The sequence below is a fragment of the Caloenas nicobarica genome, chromosome 24 (genome assembly GCF_036013445.1).
Source record: "Caloenas nicobarica isolate bCalNic1 chromosome 24, bCalNic1.hap1, whole genome shotgun sequence".
Lineage (NCBI taxonomy): Eukaryota > Metazoa > Chordata > Aves > Columbiformes > Columbidae > Caloenas > Caloenas nicobarica.
In genome coordinates, this window is record NC_088268.1 from 2740077 (window position 1) to 2759394 (window position 19318).

At 48.4% G+C, this 19318-nt stretch overlaps 1 protein-coding gene across 1 annotated transcript in view; it reads left to right on the plus strand.

Annotated features, from left to right (window-relative positions):
• The window catches only part of LOC135998018 (acid-sensing ion channel 2), a 413013-nt gene that overhangs the window by 368168 nt on the left and 25527 nt on the right, over positions 1–19318 (plus strand). The gene's annotated exons all lie outside the window — the stretch shown is intronic.

The window sequence follows — 19318 nt, forward strand, 5'->3', positions numbered from 1 at the left end:
GGGTTGGGCATCTTCTGAAGAGCCAGCGTGCTGCAGTGTCTCACAGGTCCCTTGGGTTGGGATGGCAGCGCTCGGGGTGGACGTGGAAATGTCCCTTGGGTTGGGATGGCAGCGCTCGGGGTGGACGTGGAAATGTCCCTTGGGTTGGGATGGCAGCGCTCGGGGTGGACGTGGAAATGTCCCTTGGGTTGGGATGGCAGCGCTCGGGGTGGACGTGGAAATGTCCCTTGGGTTGGGATGGCAGCGCTCGGAGTGGACGTGGAAATGTCCCTTGGGTTGGGATGGCAGCGCTCAGGGTGGACGTGGAAATGTCCCTTGGGTTGGGATGGCAGCGCTCGGGGTGGACGTGGAAATGTCCCTTGGGTTGGGATGGCAGCGTTCAGAGTGGACGTGGAAATGTCCCTTGGGTTGGGATGGCAGCGTTCAGAGTGGACGTGGAAATGTCCCTTGGGTTGGGATGGCAGCGCTCAGGGTGGACGTGGAAATGTCCCTTGGGTTGGGATGGCAGCGCTCAGAGTGGACGTGGAAATGTCCCTTGGGTTGGGATGGCAGCGCTCAGGGTGGACGTGGAAATGTCCCTTGGGTTGGGATGGCAGCGTTCGGGGTGGACGTGGAATCGTTGCCTCCTGCAAGGGCAGCTCAGCAGCTCCCGTCATCTCAACCGAGCCATCACGGTGGAATTTGCTGCCAACGCTGGTGCTAATTTCTTTAACGAACCCTGCTGTAAAAACAGTGGGTAGGGGGCTGGACTCTGCAAGAGGGGTGGCATGGGCAGGGGACAGCGTGGGGAGTGACATGTGCCACCAAAGCCACCCATTTAGAGCAAGCCTTATCAATTCTTCAGCAGCGGTGGCTGTGCTTTTCATTGAGCCCATGTTGACATTTGAAACAAAACATTCCAAAAAAAAGTTGGAAAAAGTGCCAGTCTCTCTGTTTCTCTGGCGGTTGCGAGGCAGAGCGTTGTGGTGGGAGTTTTTCAGGATGAGATTGTGTTTATCTGGGGGATCAGGAAAGGGCGAGAAGCAAATATCACTTCAGGTTCTGTGTCGCCGTCGCTCCATCATACTGTGCAAATGAGCCCCTTCCAGCACCTTTCAAACTTCTGCTCAATAGCGAAGAGGAGAGTTGGTTGCATTCATTCAAAACTTAAAATTTATTTGTGTGGTGTTTGATTCTTGCAATCTAAACAGATTCCCATGGGCCCATCAATCATTTAAAATTGCACAGGCTTTTATAGTGAGAGCTTTGCCTTCCAGTTTATATCTTGTACTCAAGATCAGCCTGATCTGACCCAGGTGAGGGGGAGGAGACGGTGACGCGAAATGATCTTTTCTGACTTGTTGCATTTGTTTGAAGCCTTGTCCTTTTAAAAGGCGAAACAGGTTCACAATACAGAGTGGGAAGATGAAGTGCATCTTCTACTGCTGATGCTTTTTCGCTCATGGATTGCATTGGAGGAAGGAAACCACTGCGTTGATGGCTTGGAGGTACATCAGGCTTGGCAACCACACCACAAGCTCTGTGTGTTTGACTTCATTGGGTTTTGGACCCCTCTGAGGTTCCCCATGGAGCCACAGAGCTTGTGTCACACCGTTCTTGCTTTCGGCTCGCTTTTTGGAACTGCCTTTTGGAGAATCTCGAGGAGGAACCCATCCAGAAATGTGCTGCTGTTAGAGCTCTGCTTTTCTATTGCGGCGATGCTGGGAAAGGTGGATCCGTCTCAGCTGGGTAAACCAGACTCTCATTACACAAAAGGCATAAAAACCCCAAACAAGTAACTTTTTTTTTTTTTTTCCCCAAATTTTTGGCTTTTAAGGTCTTTTGAGTCCAGACTTGACTTTTGACCACATGTGGAAGGGAACAATGTACCCCTTTGAGTTTGGAAGGTGCGCCCAGTGATGTCCTGCCCCCCATGACCTCACCACTGCTAATCTCAATCATATTTAACTTAAATTTGTACTCAGCTAAAGATTAGAGGCATAGGGAGGGATTCTCGTGTCCCTACAACGAGGTTGATGTTACGTGGCTGGATTGTGCTGGGATAGTTATTAAGGACTCCATCTGACTGTGAAATGCTGTAGGATTCAAGGCAAAACTATATAAATAAGGTCTTGATTTGGTTAAACAGTGTAGGAGAAGCTCCTGGACTCGTTGGCCATGTTCTTACAGGTCCACATAGAACTGGTACTTGACTTACAAGCTCATAAAACATTACTCTTTGCCTTCCAACAAGCGACTTTTTCATCCTCCACATTTGTACAGCGCCTTGTACGAGTTGTCTTCAATCTTCATTGAGCTCTCTGGACACTACCAGAATAAAAATATTAACTATAGTAGTTAGTAGTTGCTGTTCCCATGGAAACGCTTAGCCCTTACTGGGTAAGTGAAGGAGTTGATGATCTCCAAATATTTACATAATAATGTAAATGCGTTTGGAATTAAAACTCCTCGGCTGCACAAACTTGGCTCTCCGATGAGGGCGTGCAGCTCGTGGTGATGAGCGTCAGCCCTTGACGTGGAGAGGACACAAGGCAAGGTCTTCATGTTGCAGTGCCAAAGCCACGTGTAGGAGCTCCAGCCATGGCGATACCTCCAGGATGGAAGGATTTGAGTTGAGTTTTCTTCTTCCCAATGAGATAATATCTCTATTATAACCTGAACTGTTCCATTCACTCTTTATCTCTAGCTCTTCAGACACTTCTACAGACTGATTTTGCTGCTCCATTTTCCCAGTAGCCTTTTAGCTGCTCTTTTAGTTGACCTTAGGCAATTATTTTTGTGTGGTTGAATTACTTGACCTTTTTTCCCTCCAGTTTCCAACTTCTGCAGCACCCCTCAGACGTGGCTGCTCAAACCATTTGCTTTCCCAGCTGGTTGTCCAAAGTTAATCCAAGTTTTCCAAGAGATAATCTGGAGTTCTTCCCACCAAGCCATTGTCTCAGACATGGTGTTTGCAACCCCGTTAGGGCTTCACAGATGCTGAAGATGGACCAACCTCCATCATAACAGAGGGATCTTCCCATGGAAAAATAATGAATTTTGCTGCGCCGTCATGGTGGCCTTGGCTCGTGCTTCTTGGAAGGGTCTGTCCCATAGAAAACAGCTACCCAGAGAGCCCTCCAAGCCCAAGTTCACTGTCTCTCCATCCCAGCCATGGTCAGGATGACGCATGGGACCTTCCTCCTGCACCCCAGGTCCCTCAGAGCCTCGTCGGCACAGGGCAGTTGTGGTTCTGTTGGCCGCAGAGCTGATTTTTATCAATGCCAAGTTCAAACGGTGGCACCTTATTCTGTATCGAGTCCCGTCGCCGCTTTGCTTTTTGCTCCGGATTTGGAGACGCCATAAAACCGCGTTCTCCTTCGCAGCCCCGCATGGAAATAGTTGGCACGTGGACTCAAAAATCCTCATTTTGCTGCTGGCTGCTTGCCTCGGGATCTCAGCTTTCTTTTTTAAAATGTTCTTTGCAATTCAAATAGGAAGCAAAGAAGGAAAATATTGGTTCGTAGCAGGGACAGGGCTGCTCCAGGAGCTGCTGCCACCATGTCATGTTGGCATATGCTTTGTCATACAAAAAGTCATTTAATTGTTACTAACTCGACAAACAAAATGAAGCGTATTGTCATTCTGAAAAGACCTTTACTGAGTATCCTTTAATATCTCGGGAAGCTGAAATATCTTGTCTAACAAGTTGCTGGTAATAGAAAAATATACCTTTTGCTTGAGTGTCTGCATATGCAAGCCCATTATTTGAAGATGTTAAATTTATGTGCAGTCTAATTTTGGAATAGCGAGTGTACACAGACTGCTTCAGTCTTGATTTTCAAGTGCAAAGAAAAGGGTATTTTGACTGTGTCTGGATGTCATGGCATCAGGCAGCCTTGCCATCTTTTGGCGTGCAAAAATATTGTGTCAGGACTGTCAAAATCATGAGGTGCATGGAAAAAAAAGATAAGAAGAAAACGAGCTGGAAATCTCCATCTTTTGAATTTTGCACTTCTAGAATGTATATTTTCTAGCATTTTACTTTTACTAGACATGAAAAGCATAGGAAAATAATTTGCGGCTGAAGTCTTCTCATCACCTTTGTGCTTTAAAGAAAGCCTTAAATACTCCAGGCGGGAATTGTGGTGCAAAAAAACCCCGCACGGGGGCAAAATGCAAGATGCAAATAATTTATACCAGGGGAAAAAAAACGCCTCTTTTCCAGTAACCGAGGGGGAAACAGCAAACCAGAGTCTTGGAGTGGCGTAGGTGGAAGCTGCAGCCAGTCATACATATGGCACCGAGTCTCCCAAATTCTGCGGTTACTCATCTTTGTCTCACAAGACGCGAGGAGCGGCGGGGGATGCGGAGGGGGTTTGTTTTATTGCACTTGATAGGGAAAGTGGCAGGAATGCAATTAAATATAGGAGAAGAGACTCTAATTTATAGCGGTGACTATTTGAATGGAAAGGGAATCCGCTTGTGGTTAATCTTTCTGGAGTGGCCCAAGGTGTTATATATTGACCTAATATAGCAGCGCAGTAAATTGGAAATCACTCAGGCTACGGGGCTGTAAATAAGAAATACAATCGGAGAGTTGTGCGTTTGTGTTTCAGAAGTTGCCGGATAAAGATGAACATTTCATACCAATTAATCAAGCAACACACTGAATTAAAGAAAAAAAAAGGGGAGGAATGAGAAACGCGCTGTAAAATTGCACTAAGAAGCAGCATGAAATCTATAAAGCTTGAGGCTTCAGTCCTCTTAGGAGACTGTCACGTAGTTTATGGGCTGCTATTATTTAACTTGATAAAAAACACGAGCTACGAGCAAGAGGATGGTCTCAAGCCTGTTTCCTTCACACCCAACCCGTTTGGATTGCAGTTTATTTTTTCCTTCCCAGTTGGGCTTTTTCACGTGGTGACGAAGCGGTGGGTACCAACCCCGGCTGTCAAACGGTGGATGCAAGGGAAAAACAAAATAAATCCGTTGGTGCCCAGGGGAAGCCCATCGCCGTGGGGTGGTGGTTTGGGAGAAGGACAAACTGATGGTGCGTGGTGGGAGCTCATGGACCAACGTCGAGGCGCTGGATGCTCATCGCCGCAGGGGCAGCCGAGCCACGTCTGGAGCATTAATCCAAATTAGCCAGAGGTGCAGGTCGTTTTGGTGGCATTGAATTTCCATGCCGTTGCTTTTCTTCCTCATTAAAGCCGCCTTAATTCTGCTGATCTCTTTCCATTTCCAAATTGAATTTAGAGAAATCGAATTAACGCGGCTTTGATTTTGAACCGGGGTCGTCACGCGAGCCCTGGTGCTGTTGGCTGGGATTTGTTTGTAGCTGCTGGCGGTTCTGGGAAAGGTCTTTTGGGTCCTTCTTGGGTCTCTAAAGGTTAAGAAGGGCCTCTCAAAGGTTAAGAAGCGATGGTGGTACCATCCGCGCTGCGACGAGCAGCATCTCTCAGGCAGCCCTGCCCTTCCCCGGCTGCATCTCCCTGGGGACCAGCTCGCCGTGGGATGCTCGCAGAGCAGAGATGCCCTGAGACATCACACCGGCACAATCCTTGCTTTGTGCACAGCTTGGGGTAGGTCATGTTATAGACAAAGTGTATTTTTGGTGGCTTTTTTTCTGGCTGTAGGTTATCAGGGCTGTGTTTTTGGAGTTTGTTACAGAGCATCTCCAGGACCTCCTCAAAGTTTGGGATGCTCCGGGCATCAGTTCAAAGGGATTTGCAGCACAAATCATCCACATTCACTCCTGGCAACCAGCACCACGGTGATGCTTTTGGCTCAGGACAGAGCCATTCCTCCTCATTGCTCGCAAAAACCCTGATAACTTTGAGAATCCGCTGTGGAGAGGACTCGGAGGGGACGAGGGTGACCCCGGGCTGGTGCGTGTGGCTGGAGGCCAACGCTGCCAACCCTGAAAATCCGTCTTGCAAAAGTTTACTGATCCGGGCACAATTTGAGAGCGTTTCCATGGTTTCTTTGATTTTTTTTTTTTTTTTTTTTTGATTTTTTTTTTTTTTTTCCCCCCCCTGCCCTCTAGGATTTCACGCCAGGCAAACCGGATTTAAGCAGCATCTCCTTGATGCTGAGATGGGGGTCTGCGCGTGTCGTTCCTGCTGCGCCGCAACATCGCGTCGCGAGGGTTTTTACAGCGAGGAGGGACAGTTGGTTTAGCTCTGGGGTCAGATGTCCCCCCCGCTGTCCCCAAAGCCACTCGCTCTCCAGCTGTGCCGCCTCTGTGCACGGCGCATTAATAAGCCCAAACCCTGGAGCTTTGGATTTGCCAGCTGTGGAGAGGCACAAAGCACTCCCTGTCATTTACTTCTGCATACTAATGTGATTAGTGGCGGTTCTTCATAAATCCAGGCCTCCTTTTTTGCTTTCAAGAGATGCGAATTCAAGTGGTGGGAGGAGGCAGCCTGGGCTGCTGGTTTTAACCATGGAGTTTGGGGGAAAAAGGAAAAAAAAAAGCGCTGGTTTGTGCGTCTGCTTCATTCGCGGCTAGTGGAGTTCGAAGTGGAATAATTATAATTAATATAAAACTCATCTGTAAATATAAAATAAGTAGGAAATGACCTGGGAGTGGAAGAAGTGATGGGTAGCAGCAGGGGTGCGTCATGGTAGGATGGTGGGTCACAGGGATACCCCCTATATGTGTGCATGCAAAACCCTGAGCACGTTTTAAAACAGGAATGCACCTCCTAAAAGTCCTTGCGTTAGTGCTGACTCCAGGGCTTCTCGGAGCTTTTGCGATTTCTTTTCCATTACGGGGATGTTGTGAGCAGCCACGGCTGCCTTGGGGCAGCTTCTTTGCAGCCGAAACTCTTGTTTGCCTTGGAAGGCTTGGTTCTCAATTTCATTTGTCAATTAAAATTAAAAAAAGGAAAGAAAAAAGAAATCAGAAAGGCGGGGTGTGTGTAAGAGTAACTTGTGTTCTCCAGCTCTTTTCAGCCCAGAGCGTTTTCACCGGCTGATTAACAAGCCGTGTGTGTATGTGTAAGAGCACAGGCAGATGAAATGCTGCTCCCTCTGGAAGGAGGAAAGACCAAAAAGGCTTTTAATATCCACAATAAGAACACATGATGGTTGGAGATGGAGAAAATGGTACTGAATTCAGCTGGAAACCACAGCGGGGACTTGGGGAGCCGGAGGGGAACGGCTTTGCTTGGCATTTAACCAGGGCACTTGGGTTAATGCATCCCGAGATCCTGAATTAACAACTTTCCCTCCTGATTAGAATCACAGAATCATAGAATCATAAATAGTTTGGGTTGGAAGGGACCTTTAAAGGTCATTTAGTCCACGCTCCTGCGATGGGTAGGGACATCTTCAACTAGATTAGCTTCAGCTAAGCTTTTGTTAAGCTAAGCTTTTATTTGGTAATGTCGTGCTGTGGCAGCAGGGATGGACATCCCTCCCTGGTCCTCTCCCACCCAACACCTTGTCTCCCAGAAAACCAGAGCAGAGAAAAAAATGAATCTTGGCTGACACTGGATTTCGACTTGTGCAAGAGCGTAGAGCCCCAGAAAGGCACGAAATCGAAGTCTGAGTAAGTCAAGGCAGCCACGAAGCCATAAACCTGATCTCCCCCATCACCAAGGGTGAGCCTCGTGTATCAGCTGTTTATAAAACTGCGAGGTTGACTGGTGGTCCTTGTCCTGCACAGGCACCTCTGGGCCAGAAATATTTTAGTTACAGCCTGCACTGAGAGCCCATAAAAGCGATGAAGAAGATTGAACTAGAACAGTGATTTGTTGCGTGGCACCAGACTCGTCCGTAGAGAGTCAAATTATCCCCGCTGCTTACGTCCCTTTCTGCAAAATGAAGTACGGCTTCCCGTGCATAAATCTCCTCTTGCTAAATAAAAGCTATTTAAATGCTGCCTCAAAACTTCTGCTGAACCGCGGTCAGTGCTGCAAAGGGAGAATGCTGCTTTATTTGAAATTATGCGAAGGTTTGGCATTACCAGGCAGCAATAATTAGCCAAGGCAATAGAAAAACACCCCAAACCCCAATGATACAGGGTTGATTTATCCTTCCGAAGACTTAAATGTCCAAAGAGATAAATGGTACCTCTAAAGCAGCAGTGACCTTGAGCATAAAGAACACTGAGGGGTTTGGGCCGGAAGAATTTGTTGCTTTTTTGCAAGAGGAAACTCTGCTCATGGATCAACTCATCAAAGGCAGGTTGACCTTTAGGAGGCTGGTTGGTGTCACCTAAAGGGAGGTGTAAAATGTGCTGCATCTTGGACCTTTTCCTAATGAGAGCAAGAATTCGTTCAATTAGCCATGTTTCCCGGGGAGAAAAGGTCAATGTTATTTCCACCTCCCACCAGCCCCCTGACAACCGGAGCATCCACAAAATTAGGCTGCCACAAAAAATTAATTATGTTTGGCCAAGCACACTCATCAATAAGAGTGAAGAGAGGCAACTCAAACGTTACTTGGGTTTTTGTGTCTGGGCCGTGTCATTAACGTTGTCACATAACCGATATACTCCCGTTCGTGGTGAATTGCTCGTTGGGGCCTCTCGGTGTTATCGTGGAGCTGGAGAGAGACAACACAGGCGTTGAAAAAGCTGGTTTTTCGCTTTGCGACGTGGCAGGTGCTGCTGTTTCCGTGCACCCAGGGTATTGCCAGGGGCTGCTCCAGGCTGGGGTTGAGCCAAGGATTGACGTTGGCCATCCAACACGGCTTGTGCAATGAAAAGACTTGATGATGGGGTCCATTTCAAGTCAGTATTAGAATCAACTGCTCGGTTGTTTTTAATAAATTGGGGAAAATGTTCATTTGTAGCCAGTCTTCAAGCTTTTGGGTTTCTGAGCCCAGAACAGGTGCTTTTTTTTAGCCATCAAGAAGAACATCTCAACAGCTTTTGGCAGCTGAAATCTCTGGGCTTTTTTGCAAGGGATTTCCTCACCAAGCAGCGCAGGGGTTGGTGACATCCCCGTGTCCTGTCCCCAGCCCCTCTGGTCCCCACGCTGAGCTCGGTGCTGAGATCCTGCCCCAGGAGCTCGTCTCACAACCGATTTCAGCCCATCCCGGTGCCATCAGCACATCGCGCAACATCCGCTAAGTCCTGTTTGTGCCGATTTGGCAGTTAGGCGCCCTGAATTAAAAATAAAAAAATAATAAAAAAATAAAATCAGGGGTTTTCTGCTGCAGGTATTGCATCTCCTCCTTTCCCAGCACCAAGTCCCCTATTTATACATGTATAATATGTGCGGACCAGTTAAGACTTGACTGGCAAAGCTGCTCCTATTCCTATGCGTGAGCTGCTGTGGCAACAAGGGTTTATCCTCTCTAGGACTGGTATTAGCAAGCACAGCCAGACATCCCCAGTCACATAATGCTGTTTAATTGTAAATACCTATCAATGACTTAATGAAAAAATCCTTTCAGGGATGTAGATGCTTCAAAAGCTTTTCTTAAAAAAATAAAGCCCCAAAGTCAGGAAATGTTCATTTAAGGCAAAACTAAAGGAATAAAAACTAGAAGCTGGCTTTGGGAAATCTGGTAAAGCAGAGATAAGGCACCTAAAATCAACGGATAAATGTCGCAAAGGAATGCCATGCAGCGTTAAAATTAAATATATGTTTCGTGCTGCAGCTTTCATTCGAGTCTTTGTGGCTGGTGTGTAAAGTTAAATGTCTGTAGCTGAGATGTGAGCGTTCAAAATAGCGAGAATATGTGGGGTAGTGAGGAGACATGAGAAAAAACCCGTCATGGGTGGCGTTGTGGCTATCGGCTGGTACCTGGGCAGCTGTCAAACATCTGGGTTTTTATTGCTGTTTTTTCTGGGCACTGAGAAGTGAGATATTGGTGACTCTGGAGATTTTTTTAGGATGCTGTCTGAATGCACCATTTTTACGTTGGGATAATCCAGGTCATTACCCCTCTCTCCAGTCCTGACCCTTCCCCAAGTGTCTTTGTTTCTCTCCTGGCAGTTGAAAAGCTCCATACGTATTAATCAATCGCATGGAGGCATCAGGGGATTTTGTGGCTAGAAAGCGCTTTGAAGATAAAAGTCTTTTGTAAGTGCTAATTAAATTTAATTGTATTAATCTCTTTAGTGCAAGGATCATCGTTTTGCTTCAGCTTCATCCAGCCTGCAGCGACACGGGCTCCAGTTGACATTTGAGACCTCCCAGGTGCTTCCTAAGGCAAATTGCTGTAGCACCCGTGCTGAGGATGACGGTGGAAGAGTTTCCTCCTCCTGTAGATGCTGTTTCACTTGTGCCGAGCAACATGAGTTTCTCTTAAAAACATCATTGCTCGGAAAGAGCAAATAATCCGTCTTTGCTGAGATATGGAGCAAATAAAATGTGTCATAGAATCATGGAACAGTTTGGGTTGAAGGGACCTTCCCAGCTCATCCATGAGCAGGGACATCTGCACCAGCTCAGGTTGCTCAGAGCCCCGTCCAGCCTGGCCTGGGATGTCTCCAGGGATGGTTCAGCCACCACCTCTCTGGCCAACCTGGGCCAGGTTCTCACCACCCTCAGGGGCAAAAAGTGTCTTTCCTGAGATAAGCAGGGATTTGCGAAAGAAATGGAGGAGCCCCAGTGCCCACGCACCGTGTAGGAACGTCCCGTGAGGATTTGCTGCAACTTTGGTGTCCGCTCCTTTCCTCATCTCATGTCATCATCAGGCAGCATCCCCGAACTGTCATTGTCCTTTCAGTTGTGGCTCTCTCCTTGCTTGTTTACAAGACAAAATAGCCAACAGTCCTTGTCGAGTGTCTCTGTCGAGGAGCACAGCTGTCTCTGGTTGTACCGTGTCTCGTTGTAGTAATACAAAGTGCTCGAAGGAATCACAGATGGCAAAGAGCATCTAGAATGCGTTTCTGGATGGCTGGAGAGCAGGTAAAGACTGTCCGAGCAGAACAGAAGAGGAGAGGGGGGAAAAGACAAGAGTCGTGATTAATTATTGAGCTTTTCTGGAGGTTACAAGGAGGACAGGAAAGAATCAAAGCTCCTCTCTCACCAGCGTGCGAGCTGCGCTTTTCTGCCACTGTGTTTACTAGATCTGTAGGGGTCGGATGTGTGGAGGAAAGACGGAAAAGAAGAAAAAAGGCTTAGTATCGCAAGGTCTGTATCAGCTCTGCTGTGTCTGTGCTGCCAGAGCTCCAGCCATTGCAATGATACGGTGGTGGCACCTGCTGCCACGCGAGGTCTTCTCTTGAGATGGTTGAAGTGGGGAAGGAGTCGACACTGTGTGGTTTAGAGAAGACGAAGGGGAAGCGCTTGGTAAGTCTTCAGGTAAGGGAAAGGCTCAGCTGGAGAGCAGGAGAAGGACAAGCCGTGGTGGGTGGGTGAAGGACGAGTGGACTTAGGTGGTAGGTAGGACATCCTGAAAAGATGTCTTCTCCTCCTGTTGTCCGTTGTGCCCGTAATGGATTGAGGAGTCCCATCCTCACCGGAGGCTTTAGGGATGGCTTAGATGATGGTCCATCAGAGGAGGCTGGAGCTGCTGTGATGCAGGAGGTTGGGCTTGGTGGCCTCGCCAGGGCTCTTCCAGCCCCAGCTGTTGATACAGGTCACTTGGTACCCGTGGGAACAGTGGCAGGAGCCCTGGCTGCCCTGCAGGGTGACATCTGGGTGACGTTACTGGTGACCCGTGCTGCTGGCACGTTGGCATCTTCTGCTTCTTCAAGCCACATTTCTAACACTTTCTCGGTTTTTGGCACAGTGGGGTGTGCCAGGTCATGACTGTTGACGGGGCTGGATGACGGTGACACCGGAGTGAGGTTGCAAAGCCACATCGCAATAAAAAACAAAGATGGTTTAGAGCAGAGGCACCACTATCTGAGAAGAAACCCAAGCATTTTGGGGCTATCTAGCGTTATTTTTGTCACGCTGCCACCGCCGATGTGTATTTTGCTACCAAACATCCCGCGAAACTGGGGAGCTTCAGGAGAGAGGACGGCGCCTGTGTTTTGTTTCTCGATTTTAATATTTTTGTTGTGGTTATTACTTCCACTACTACTGTTTAAGGAGAAGCTCATAAAGATTAAGGGAGGGAAATGCCATCTGCGGAGTTTGGCCGAGTGACAAATTATACTACACGATGTCGTTACTCAAATATTTTGGCGAGCGTGAACAGCGGAGAAGGAAAGCGCTTGCCATTGCTTTTTTTTAAATATATATGTATAGAAGGAAAAGTCTCCTTTCTTTTCCAGTGGAAGGTCAGTGCGAGAAAAGCAAAATAGCGGGGAAGTGAAGGAGGTTTCTGCTATTAAACAGCCCCGTGCGCATCCCAAAATGTGCCGGACAAAGACCGAAGTCCTGCTCTTTATGGGGAAACGCCAAAGACAGCAAAGGATTCATGCAGGAGCCTGTAAAAAGAGGGCTCTGAGCCAGCTCCACTTTTTTTTTGTGATCTGGTCTCCTTTGGTCCAGGGCAAGACACTGTCAGCACTTGCAGGGACATTATTTTCGAATACTCACTTTCAGGCAAGAAACCCATTTTCCACCAGTTCTGTGCAGCCACATCACAAGGGATATCAGCTGATTCTGGGGGGAAAAATGACAAAAAATCCTGTTTATTTGAGTGATGCGCTGATTGAGATGCATTTCTCACCCCCGGGCTCTTATCCGAGCGTGTTCCCAAGGGAAAAATTGACACATTTTAACGTTACTCAGCAGTTTGTTATACTCCATTCCAGGAGCAATTTAGTGTCTCATCGTGATGCCCTTCAGTGCAAATATTTATTTCTATAATAGTAGTAATGGCCTCGTGGGATTGTTTGTATAATGTTGCGTGGGCTTCCATAAATATTTCAATAATATAAGCAATAATTAAGCGTTTTTATTGTGATATAAGTTAGTATTGAATTGTGCCAGGGCGAGAATTGAGGTTTCCAGAGGCAAAATCTTTCATTGTTGTTGGAGTTATGTTCATGGAACATAACGATGCTGGTCTTTGAGGCCAGGTCGGAGTGGGGAGATGCAGGAGGCAGCTTTTGCATCTTCATCACCCTGATGGGTTGTTCCACCACCCGGCTCCTCAATGGTTTTGCTTTTCTGGGTGCAGAAGCAACCGCGCACGGTGCCCACCAGGAGGATGGAGAACCCCAGCCTTGCACCATGAACCATATGGCCTGGAAATGAGTTGTGGGGCTGTTCTTGAGCCTTCACAGCCAAAATCCCCTTGGGTTTTGAAAGGGCAACGTGTCCCCTCGAAGGACAAATGATCATGTCCAGTACCACAATGTGATATTTAACCTGTCCGTGCTACCAATACACTTTCTCCATGGCCCTCTATTGTTGCCTCCAGACCTTTTGATTTCCAGATTAAACTCATTCATTGTCAGTTTATCCTAGTTTGGAGTTTTTTCTTTTTTTCTTTTTTTCTTTTTTTTTTACAAATATTTTCCTGTCGGTGGAAACGCTCTGCTCCCGTCTGGTGTTTGCCTTTGGTGTATTTATAGAGAGGATTCATAGCCTTCGTCTCGCCAGACGATACACAACCCAAGCTGTGTTGGCCTCCTCCCAAACGCCGGGTTTCCCGCTCCTCTTCCCATCCCGGCAGCTTTGGTGTTTTCCTTTCCCCGTCTCCATCCATCAGCTCTGGTGACCAGAACTGATGGTGGAGAACAGGAGCTGAGGGGAGACCTTCTGATCTCTGACCTGCCTGAAAGGAGCTTGGAGCCAGGGGGGGTCGGGCTCTGCTCCCCAGGAACAAGCACCAGGACCAGAGGAAACGGCCTCAAGTTGCGCCAGGGGAGGTTGAGGTTGGATCTGGGGAACAATTTCTTCCCCAAAGGGCTGTGGGGCATTGGAACAGGCTGCCCAGGGCAGTGCTGGAGTCACCATCCCCGGAGGGGTTGGACAGACGGAGATGAGGTTCTCAGGGACATGGGGCAGTGCCAGGGCTGGGGAACGGTTGGACTCCGTGATCTTGAGGGTCTCTTCCAACCAAAATGATTCTGTGATTCTGTGGTATTCCAGATGAGGTTTCTCCACTGAGATTCTTGCAAGCATCATTTCTCTCCGGGTGTTGGCACTTGAGAAGGTGGTTTTGCGTGATGAATGGGGTGACCGAGCTCCGAAAGCTGGAGTAGAGCCATTCCACCCTCCCTTACCCATTGAAAAGAGGTTTTTCATCTGGACAAGTCAAGCAGCCCTCAGAAGCTGGGGTGGATAACCACCCGTCCCTCCCATGGGACCCTGGTGCCCATCTGAGACTTGATGGTCAACTCTGAGATGGCCAAAACATGAGGAGCCAAGCGCTCCGTGTGCTTTGTCCCTCTTGCAAAATCGTGGAATCTTTAAGGTTGGAAAAGCCTGTCAAGAACATCGAGTCCAACCATAATCCACCCCAACACTACCCCATGTCCCTGAGAACCTCATCTCTGCATCTGTTCAACCCCTCCGGGGATGGTGACTCCAGCACTGCCCTGGGCCACCTCATCTCCCCCGTGCTCCATCCCATCGCTGCATTTCACCTCCTGCCCGGTCTCTCGTGCTGCCGTTTTCTCCCTGTGCCTTGCAAAAACTCAGAAGCAACCTCCAGTATCAGCAACGCCGTTTTCTGCTTAAACCTCCACGTTAGCACTGATTGATTTTTTTTTTTTTCCTCTCTTTTTTTCCCCCTTCCAGCAAAATTCATTGCAGCACTGCAGGCCCTGCTAGATGGAATTTTGACAGGTTATTTTTATCAGAGGAAGATATTAGACTGCCTGCTGCCATATGAGATGTGTCTGTGCCCCGCCGGCCTTACCGTGGGCAGCACGCTACAACACAATGCAAATATTTTTATATATAGCATCTTCCATATGCGGCGGTGGGGGGACACCGGGGGCTTTTGGGGAGAGAAGGGAGGGAGGTGGAGAGGCTGCAAGGAAGCAGCGATGCTTTGGGCTGAAAAAAGGAAATATATAGGGAAGGAAAATGCTTTCCTGGTGCAAAAAAGGGTTAAGTTTTTGTGTGTGATGATGGGAGCGATGAAGGCGCCTTAGATAGTCTGTGAGTGGGAAGCTGAGATTGAAGGGACCCAGGGGACCGTCACCTCCTGCGGCCACCCACTTGGGTAGCCCTCACCCTGAAAAATCACTATAAAATAGGCTGTTATGAATGAGCTAACAAGTAGACAATACAAAATTCCCCATTCCCCCAGCCTGCAGACTTTTTAGTTTTTCTCGTCTTAAGGTTTAAAATCCATTTGGCTGCTAGGGGTAAAAAAATTACAATATGGGGAACTTTCTAAGGAAACATGGAGGAACTGAAACTTCTTGTGGAAATGTGTGGAAGAACCTTAATTTCTCTCAAATATCCTGCATCCCAATTGCTAAAGCTTTGCTTTGGATGTGAGACCAAGGTGTACGCCCTTATATCCCTGAGTAGAGCAAGGGGTTGGAGTATCTTTATATCTTTTTTTTCCTTTTTTTCCTCACCTCCAGAAAAATCACCTGTTGATTTCAGGTCTCTCTTGGTCCTTACTGGACGAGGCTTTGAAGTCTCAAACAAATGCATAAGCAGAAGCATTTCCCTCACCACTTTAACTAAAATACTTATTTTTCCCCCCTGCTCTGGTAGGCTAGCTCTTTCCTGGCATCTTATAATCATAACCCACATCTGAGGCGCATCCTTTTCCATTAGAATAAGTGTTTACTTAGTTGCCGAGTTCACAAAAGTGCTTTGAAATTACATCACTCAAAATACTGACATTTATAAGCAATGAAAATTAAATAGACATAACCACAGCTGTCAGTGCAATTCAGGCAGGGCACGGAGTCAAGGTTTCTCGAAATGGTTCAAACCTCTTGTCCTTGTAACGGCAGCGATTTTATTTAATTGCACTCTACTTCCAAAGCTTTCCCGTCCAGCCTGTATTTGCGTTTAGAGAGAAATTGCTTTTCTCCGCAAGGATGCAAAAGCAAATGGGACCAGCTCTGGAGCTGGGCTCTGGGGACTCCTGTGCTTTAGCCTCCAGCAATATGTCCTGGAGAGGGACCAGGAGAAAATAAATATTTTTTAAGAGGTTATTACTCATTGGAGTGGCTGCAGAATGAGAAAAGCAGGTGGTGAGAAGGCACGAACTTGGCTCGAGAGGGAAGTCTTGTCCTTGCAGGAAAAACACCCAGCGGGAGCAAATCCTGGTTATTTGCTGGTGGTGCTGGAACGGTGCAAGCTCGACAGCGTCGTCCAGGCTGGAAGATGAAGCAGAGATCGTGTGGAGGAGCTGGAGCTGGCACGGCTCCGTCTGACGACCCGCTTGGTCCTTGGACCACGGAGGCTGTGACCGCAGGTCAGGGTGGCCATGGTGATGCGTTCCCCCACTTGGGATGGTGACCCGTCATCTTGGCGTGGTGACCCAGCCCAATTTCCCTATTTATTATTCTTTTTCTGTCTCATTTGGGGACTGCCGTGCCTTCCCGTGGGACCCACATTCCCAGAGAGGTGTCGGGATGTGGAAGGGCTTCACGGGGGCCAATCTCCCTGGCGTCTCTTTGGACCTCCCGTTTGAGAAACCGCGTCCTCCTGACTCCTCTCCCAAGTGCATGGAGGTGACATCTCCCTCTCATCGGTGCCAAAAGCTGGCTGGACCCCTGGCCTCGTCCTCCGAGGTGCCCTGGTCCCCCCCCATCCATCCATCTGCCCCAGAAGGGGCAACAGCAGAGCCGGGACCCAGCCTGGGCGCTGGGAAATCTGCTTCCATCTGGCTCCGCTACCAGCCAAAATTAGCAGCAGCTCCTTCACCGTTTAATATTTCAAGATGTTCTGGGGGAAGCGGCGAGGTTCCTGGAGGGAGGAGGGCTGTGCAGGAGCTGCTTCCGCGCCTTTAAAATGCGTCCTTTCTTATTTTTATTTGGGTTTTGGGGGTTTTTTTGTGTTGCGTCCCTGCGGTGGCAGCAGCTTGCCGAAGCAAAAGCCGGCAGATGGGTGGCCCGGGGGGTGCCGGCACCCCCAGCTCTGCATACGGGGAATATTTCTCCCTCCGGAGGGAATATTTGTCCCTTCCTTGCTCTGTATTTCTGGCAGCAGCTCCCAGGGATGGGGAAGATACCGGGCTGGCTCTGACCACCCCCCTGATTTTTTGGCTGTCCTGCCCTTCTCTGCCACTCGTGATTCCCAAAGATGCTGAGGTGGGAAGAGACTTTATTTTCCTTCCCCACCAAGAAGCGAATGTATAAGCAGCATAACCTGGTAGGAACAAACCTCCCTGCCCTGATGTGACCCTGCCAGTAAAGCAGGTTACGAGACACTTGTTCCCCCACTTTAACGATTAAAGCTTAAGCTTAATAGGAGAGAAGCAAGGAACTGAAATATTCATTTGTTGGCTCCTTGCCGTCCAGCAAAACCACTTTAACAGCTCTGGGCTTGGCTTGCTGGAGACCTGCCGGTTTCTCCTGCCCCGTGTATTATGTAAGAAGCTTTTTAATAATATACGTTGAGACATATGGCCTCTCAGATTTAGTATGCAAATGCAATATGCTTAACTAAAAATAGTGGATATGCTTAATGTAGTTTGTTATAACACCTTCTGTTACTTGGTGAGTAATGAATCGTGGCTGCGCTTTACAGAGAGCTTGGAATGGAGTGAGCAGGCAGAAACCTCCAGGTTTGCCTTTTGTAGCGAAGGAGCTCGATCGGTCCCGTCTCCTGCTTCTTCTGGCACCGTGATGGATAATTAAGTAGAAGATACCCAAATAAATTATGTATGGGGGATTAAGTAATGAATTGCTGGTAGGAAAGCTTTGCGTGCCAGCTCAGTGTAGTTGTTGCCTAATATCCTGGAGCGTTCACTTGTCTTTTGGGGTTTATATCCCATGTATATCTTACCGCAGTTTACACCGTAGGAATCGTGCAGTGATTCAGTCCCAGCGGTGTCAGGTAAAAGCATCAGCCCTGTGCCCCCATCCCTGGGGATTATACAGCAGAGGATTCGCTGCTGCTTCTCCAGCCTTTGGGCCATGGGAAGAGAGGGAAGGACCCAAGGTCCTGCCCTTCCCAAATCTCAGTGTTCCTCTTGCAGGCTCTATGAACAAAAGGTTCTTCTCTCTTCTTCTTCCTCCTTCTCTTCTCTTCTCTTCTCTTCTCTTCTCTTCTCTTCTCTTCTCTTCTCTTCTCTTCTCTTCTCTTCTCTTCTCTTCTATTCTCTTCTCTCTCTTCTCTTTTCTCTCTCTTCTCTCTCCCCTGATGACTTGCTACAGTGGAATTTGTCACACGGTGCTTCTGTGCTGCTCTTCATCCGCTCTCCATCACCATCAAAACCTCCAGTAGCCTTGAGGTGGTCACGGATGTGCTGGAGCCATGTCTACCTGGGTTGTCCAGCTCCTGGGTGAGGTTTTGGGGGGTCTCAGATCACTTCCCACCTTCACGAGACAGGAGATCGTCCACCAGGCAACAATTCTTTTCTCCCAGTTTCATCCCAATGCTGATTGTTCAAGAGGACCAGGGGAACCTGAAGTCCCTATTGCAGGTTGTCAGCAGCGCTTTGAAGCGGCAAGGTTTGATTTCATAGCTACAGGGAAGGATTTGTAGAGAGAGAAGCTGATTACCTTTAATCAGTTCCTTGGCTCTGAAAAGGGAACGCCTGGATTTCCCATCGGAGCTCGGTTGTGCTTATGTGATCCTATCGTAGCTGCTTATGGAGATGAAGGAGTTGCCTTGGCTCAGTAGAGGGAAGCTGCAACACCGTGGGTGTGACTCATCCTGCTGTAGACATCTCCCAGGGATGGGATGAATCACTCTGGAGCTGCCTGTCCTCCTTCTTTGGTGACAGGAGAAGCCTGAAAATAGACTGTCAGTGTTCAGAGCTGGGCACAGGGCTTGTCTGGAGCTTGTTTTGGTGCTGGCAGAGTGAGGGACCTCGAGGATGTCACTGCAGCATCCACGAGATGGACCGTGAGTCCTCCAGCCAAGGAGATCATGTTGGAGTGCATCCTTGGTGCACTCGAAGGGTTGCACAGAGGAGTGACCCTGGAGGTGATGTCCTGCCTTTTGGGCTCCCAGCAGAAAGGGGACAAGGCTGAGGAATGAGTCACCGTCCCTGGAGGGGTTGAACAGACACAGAGATGAGGTTCTCGTGGACATGAGTTAGTGCCAGTGGTGGGGGAACAGCTGGACTTGTTGATGACCTTGGGGGTCTCTTCCAACCAAAATAATTCTACGATTCTGTGTTTCTTAAGGATGAAGGGCTGGGTGGTCTCCATCAGGCCTCTAGGGAGGACTATAACCTGTAGATTGTAGGACTTCCCATCCTATCGCCTCCACCCTAAATGCCACATACGCCTCCTGGAAAGCAGGTAGGTTGTCCCCTGTCCTCAACAAGGGCTCTTCTTCAGCTTCTTTGGGGACATCTTTGTCTTCTCCAGCATCAAGTG